We start from the raw sequence: 6826 nt of genomic DNA, 5'->3' as shown, positions 1-6826 counted from the left end.
GAATCAAATATATACAGTAATTGCAAAATTCTTGGTTTAGGCTTGTAGCAGTGATGGAATAAACTGCTGGCTTAAGTCAAATCTCTGGCGGCTTCCAAAACATTGGAAGATCCTCAGTCCATTGGTTAGAATGCTCCCATTAGTATAAGTTCATAGGAAAAGTTCAGGAGAAAGGCTGGAGCAGGATAGAGGCAAAATGGAGGAGTTTCCAGAGCCTTTTATCTCTTCTGCCATGTGGAGGGAAACCCATTGTTCTTACTATGGAAAAGTCCAGTAACAAGATGGTGGTTGGAGTCACATGGACAAGTCACATATCCGTGCATTTTGCCTAGTCACAGCAGGAAATTCCATTAGGTGTAATAGGCATCTCCCATGGTTCATTGTCAGTTAAATGTTCTTTTGATGGGCCACTCAATTTGAATAGTCCCTCCAATATGTACTGGCTAACTACCTTGTGGGCGTTACCCCAGGAGCAAACATTTGAAATCCAGGTATAGAGCCAATACTTATAACTTCAAACACAAAAATGATACATGCATACAAATAGCAGAATTATATTCAGCGAGTCATAATCTTTCCACAGACACCTCATTTGACAACCTTTGTACAAGATTTGTTGCAAATATAGAGGAGTGGTTGCAACAATGATCTGTGGTCATATTTCAATCAGATAACGTCACAGTTGCATTTTGGAACTATATATGGTATGATGGTATGAGGCAATGTATATGACTAAGGGTACGTCTACACTATGGGATTATTCCGATTTTACATAAACCGGTTTTGTAAAACAGATTGTATAAAGTCAAGTGCACGTGGCCACACTAAGCACATTAATTCGGCGGTGTGCATCCATGTACTGAGGCTAGCATCGATTTCCGGAGCATTGCATTGTGGGTAGCTATCCCGTAGCTATCCCATAGTTCCTGCAGTCTCCCCCGCCCATTGGAATTCTGGGTTGCGATCCCAATGCAAAAACAGTGTCGAGGGTGATTCTGGGTAAATGTCATCACTCAATCCTTCCTCCGTGAAAGCAACGGCAGACAATCATTTCGTGCCCTTTTTCCCTGGATTGCCCTGGCAGACGCAATAGCATGGCAACCATGGAGCCCGTTTTGCCTTTTGTATACCCTGAAACACCAGGGAAAATGTTTTTGACCCTTCAGCATTGGGAGCTCAGCCAAGAATGCAAATGCTTTTCAGAGACTGCAAGGACTGTGGGATAGCTGGAGTCCTCAGTTCCCCCTCCCTCCCTCCATGAGCGTCCATTTGATTCTTTGGCTTTCCGTTACACTTGTCACACACCACTGTGTTGTGGCCTCTATCATAGCTTGGAAATTTTTTCAAATGCTTTGTCATTTCATCTTCTGTAACAGAGCTCTGATAGAACAGATTTGTCTCCCCATATAGCGATCAGATCCAGTAGCTCTTTTTGGATTTGGGACTGCATCGCCACCTGTGCTGACCAGAGCTCCACGCTGGGCAAACAGGAAATGAAATTCAAAAATTCGCGGGGCTTTTCCTGTCTATCTGGCAGGTGCATCCGAGTTCAGATTGCTTTCCAGAGCGGTCACAATGGTGCACCGTGGGATACTGCCTGGAGGCCAATACCGTCGATTTACGGCCACATTAACCCAAATCCGACATGGCAATACCGATTTCAGTGCTACTCCTCTCATCGGGGAGGAGTACAGAAATCAGTTTAAAGAGCCCTTTATATCGATATAAAGGGCCTCGTTGTGTGGACGGCTGCAGGGTTAAATTGGTTTAACGCTGCTAAATTCAGTTTAAACGCGTAGTGTAGACCAGGCCTAAGGTACTAATATCAGAGGCCTATATGTTATCAGTCTATGGATGAGTATAAAAGTGCCCCAGGCAATATTTGCTTTATTTTCAGGTCGTTTTGTGACAAGATTGACAGTGTGAGAGATATAGTTTAATAACATGACATGTCTTGGTTGTTATTAGGAATAGACTAAAGAATTAGTGTTGCATATAATAATTCACACTATGGAAAGTCTTAGTCACACTAAGTATTAATTTCTGAAGAGAAAACATTCAGCATTAGACAAATATTTGCATAATGAAGAAATAACTGCTAAAATTAGAAGGAAGGTTACATTTGATTCAAATACAGTAGAGCCCCATTTATCTAAGCCTCCATTATCTGGCTCTGTATTAATCGAACGAGCGCACACACAGGATTAAAACTTTGTTCCCCTTTTATATTTACCATGTGCATGAACCGTTACTTCTAGAAAAGAGTATCAGATTTTTAAAATGCAGAAATGATAAACTCAAGCAACTCAGGTAGTATTGGTGTTGTTGCAGTTTACAATGATCAGCCCTGCTGATCATTATGTTTTGCATTAATTGTTAATAAGATTCAGGAGAAGATACAATAGAAATATGGTATCTGCTTTCTTGAGAGCTTGATTTAAGCCACAAAAGCAGGAGAGTTGGAATGTTTTGGTTCATTCTAGAACTCCATCAACAGAAATACCACTGCAGGATATTGAGTAACAACCCTCAGTCCATGAACCATGCAACAGGGATATTACAATTGTTAAAGTCACTCTGATGAGTTGATCATATCTGTGAGAGGCAGAGCATGTCTGCACTAGAAACTGAAGTTGACCTATGTTACCAGGAGTATTTTCACCCATTGAAGAGGGGCAGTGTAGCTCCTCATTTGGTCCCCACTGGTAGCCCAGCTGCCGCCCTTGGTTCCCTGTGGGGAGCTTTGTGCCTGGAGTCCTGGTGGCTCCTGGGCTCAGTGCAGCCCAGCTAGAAGCTGGGAGCCTGGGAGGCACCTTAGCTCTATCTGTAGCCCCTCGACCTGTGCCAATGACAGCCCGGCTTTCTTGTTAATTTCATGGCTCCAGCAGGTAGGCCAGGTTCTCTGCTCTCTGATCACTAGTGATCAGATTCTGATGCCAGCAGCACTTCTTGTGTCCTCACATTGCTTCCCGCCATATCTGTATGCATGCATTGCCTGATCATTGTACTCTGCCAGATCACTAGAAGAGTATTCTCGCTCAAGCAGCTCATATTGCAGGAGATGTTTCCTATTTTGAAGCTCTCTGCTGGATTCATGGATACTGGGGCCCATGATGTAACCCCACTTGATTGTCATGGCACTAAACTGGCCAACTCCAGCGTGGAATAGATTAAGGCAATGCCATATAGTCCAGGGTGATCTGACCAAGAGGGTAGGTGTTCAACTCATGGAAGCCAGAGTGTACAGGCTACAGGGTTGCTCTCTACTCATTTGCCAAAACTGAATCCTTGTCTGTTTGGGTGAGAACATTAGAGGTTTAACAGTGGCCAGAAAACTTTGACATGACTTCAGTTGACTCAGCATCGGTGTTACATCATATAGCGGATATCTTGGATTTGTGCATTGCCTTATGTGCTCTACTCTACTAGCAATGTCCTGACATATATCAGGTAGAACAGTGCCTACAAAGATGCAGAGGCTGTAGACTTAAGGAAGCCTGTAATATATCAGCGGGCTGTGTTAAGTACAGGGTCAAGCTTCTGGAACCTAAATACTTCAGGGGTCTTAAAGCTTCATCCCTGTAGCTGGTTGCATAGTAATATTTGTGTTACACTGTGAGCCTAGAAAGAGTTCAGTTTAGATTTAGGGCTGCCTCTGTGCTTGTCATAGGCTACACTACCAAATAATATCAGTGTAGTTGCATGGTAAGCTGAAGGGAAGTTGAGAAATCACGTTCTCCACCTTGATTGAGGTATGTTTCAAATTTTTTACTTTGTCTTAAATTAAACTGAAAACCTTGTAATTAGATGAGCACATGAGCAGGGACACAGGAAAGATCACAATATTAAATCATGAGTGAGTCCCATATTTTAGCTAGCTTTTCAGGATGGCACACACCCATTTACATGCCTATCTTGTGACCACCGTTATTGCACCTGCATGCATAACCACAGTAACTGCATACACAAAGTGGGCATGCAGATGTCTGCAAAATTACACAAGAACAATTGTGGAGCTATGGATGCTTATGCTCTCTCCTGGATTATTCATGTTCATACAGTTGAATACATAACAAGTTTTAAGCATTCCTCAATGCAAATTCTCCCCCATTTTACAACAAAACATTGCACTTCTATAGTGCCTTCCATTTGAGAATCTCAGTACATTTAATTAAGTGGTAGAATGTTCCTGTAAAATAGATGTAGATTAACCCCATTAAATAGATGGGGAAACTGAGGTGCACAGTGGTTAACTGGCTTCCTTAGGGCCACAGAGAAAACTGGTATCATAATAGGTATATAATCCAGATCTCCCGACTTTCAGTCTTGAGCTCTAACCAATGAACCAATGACACAAGAAGCAATGGGCTTAAACAGCAGCAAGGGAGATTTAGGTTGGACATTAGGAAAAAGTTCCTAACTGTCAGGGTAGTTAAACACTGGAATAAATTGCCTAGAGAGGTTGTGGAATCTCCATCTCTGGAGATATTTAAGAGTAGGTTAGATAAATGTCTATCAGGGATGGTCTAGACAGTATTTGGTCCTGCCATGAGGGCAGGGGACTGAACTCGATGACCTCTCGAGGTCCCTTCCAGTCCTAGAGTCTATGAATCTATGAATCTATGACTCTTCCCCTCTTCTAAAATTTGCCAATTATGAATGACCTGGAAGAAATGCTATGCCACATCATTACCCTGTGACAAATGGCTACTTCCCTAATCCTAAGAAAATAAGACAGCAGCTATATGGAAGACAACATAAGTGCCTACTCCATGGGTGCTCTGCGGCTGGAGCACCCACAGAAAAATTTGGTGGGTGCTGAGCACCCACCAGCAGCTCCCTGTGGCCCCACCCTGCCCTCCTGCTCCAGCTCACCTCTGCCTCTGTCTCCTCCCTGAGCACACCCCTGCATCCTGCTTCTCCCCCCTCCCTCCCAGCGCTTCCATTGTGACACAGCTGATTCGTGGGGTAGGGAGGGAGGGGGAGGAGGGGGAACACCGTGCATTGGGGGAAAAGGCAGGGCCGGGTGGGGATTTGGGGAAGGGATTCAATAGGAGAAGGGAAGGGGTGGAATTAGGGTAGGGACTTTGGGTATGGGGTTGGAATGAGGGTGGGACCGGGGCGGGGATGGGATGAAGCTGGGGCGGGGCCAGAGGCAGGGAAAGGGACAAGGGGCACAGGCACCCACTGGCACTGAGAAAGTTGGTGCCTATGGAAGACAAGATAAAAAAATCTAGAACTCCTAGAACAAATCAGGGCCTACTCTGCGAAGCTGCCTACTTCTTAACAGCAACTGAATCTGTTAGTGGTTATTAGTTTTTTTATTAATATCAGTATCCAAATCTCCTCCAGCTAAAGAAAAAAATATTTTAGGCCAGGACAAAAAGAGACACTAGTAGATTTCCCTCATTAAACTGTGCATTGGACTTCTGAACAAATGTTTCATAAGCTACACGGTATACATAAGAGCTTGATTAAGATGGATTGGTTTCAATTTAATATTAAAAAGTAATAACGTACTGCAAAGTCAAGAAGGAGACCTGAGAAACAAGGCAAGACTATAAGAAATCAGGAGAGAACATCATTAGTGCCATTTTCAGTTACTGGCTCACAGATTTTGCCCAGTTTTCACCTGCCTTTAATTGGTAACAGTTTGTAAACTTCTACAAAGGAAAAGTTTGTTTAGCCACACAGCATCATGGTTCTGAGAAATTTAGTTTTAGAAGTGGTGAGAACTTTATAAAAATTGGAGGCCCTCAGCTGAGATGTTTTTGCCATTTAAAGAGTTCTCAGGCCAGAGAGAGAGAGAATGTTACTCTATAGACTGTGATTAGGGCACTCACCAAGGAAGTGGGAGACTCAGAGTCAAGTCTCTTTAGTCCAGTTATTTGTTCATTATTTATCCATAGTAGAATAGCTTCAACAGGAGAGTGCAAGGAAGACTTACAATATCCCATTGGTTAAAGCATGCTTCTGAGAGGTGGGAAGTCACTGTTCAAATCCTTTCCCTCTCCCAGGCAAAGGGTGGGAATTGAACCTAGGTCTCCTGCATCTTGAGGGAGCGTACTAGCCACCAGGCTGGAAGCCCTAAGATGGGCCCAATTACCTCTTCCTCTCAGTGCTGTTTCAGGTCCAGTGAGGCTAACTCATTTTCACAAGAAACACTGTAGGCACCTAATCTGCCTGACTTCTGGCAACGGATTCCTGGCTGGGGATCAAGCAGAGATAGGCACCTCCCTGTGCCTGAAATTAGGCATCTATCTCTATGGTTCCGGGGGATGGACAGGACACAGGGACTGCAAGGAGCAGCAGAGTGTGTGAAAGGTGGATGGGAAGAGTGAGCAGGAGCTGGAGACAGATTTAGGGGTGCAGGGAGCTATGGGGTGCAGGAGGGAGGCTGAGTGGGCATAGAGGACAGTGATGGGGTAGGTGGGAGATGGAGGGAGTGGATGGCATCTCCCCCAGCCTAAGGGTAGTGGTGGGAATGGGGCGTTTCCTCTAGGATGATCAGATGTCCTGGTTTTATAGGGACAGTCCTGATTTTGGGGGCTTTTTCTTAAATAGGCACCTATTACCCAGCACCCCCATCCTGATTTTTCACACTTACTATCTGGTCACCCTAGTTCCCTCTCAGCAGCCAGGGAGAAGGCAATGTTGCAGTGCAAGAAATGATCTTGTGTCACAGGATTTTGGTGCCTGTGGGAGGAGTTGTAACAAGACACTGAAAAAAAGATGCATATTCTAGGATTTAAGGTTATCTCTTTACATAATCAGCCATTTTAAAAAAATCACATTGTTGAATGGATTAACCATTAGTGGCAGTTTC

Source organism: Gopherus evgoodei, chromosome 1 (genome assembly GCF_007399415.2).
Source record: "Gopherus evgoodei ecotype Sinaloan lineage chromosome 1, rGopEvg1_v1.p, whole genome shotgun sequence".
Classification (NCBI taxonomy): Eukaryota; Metazoa; Chordata; order Testudines; family Testudinidae; genus Gopherus; species Gopherus evgoodei.
Note: the sequence above shows the minus strand (reverse complement) of the source record.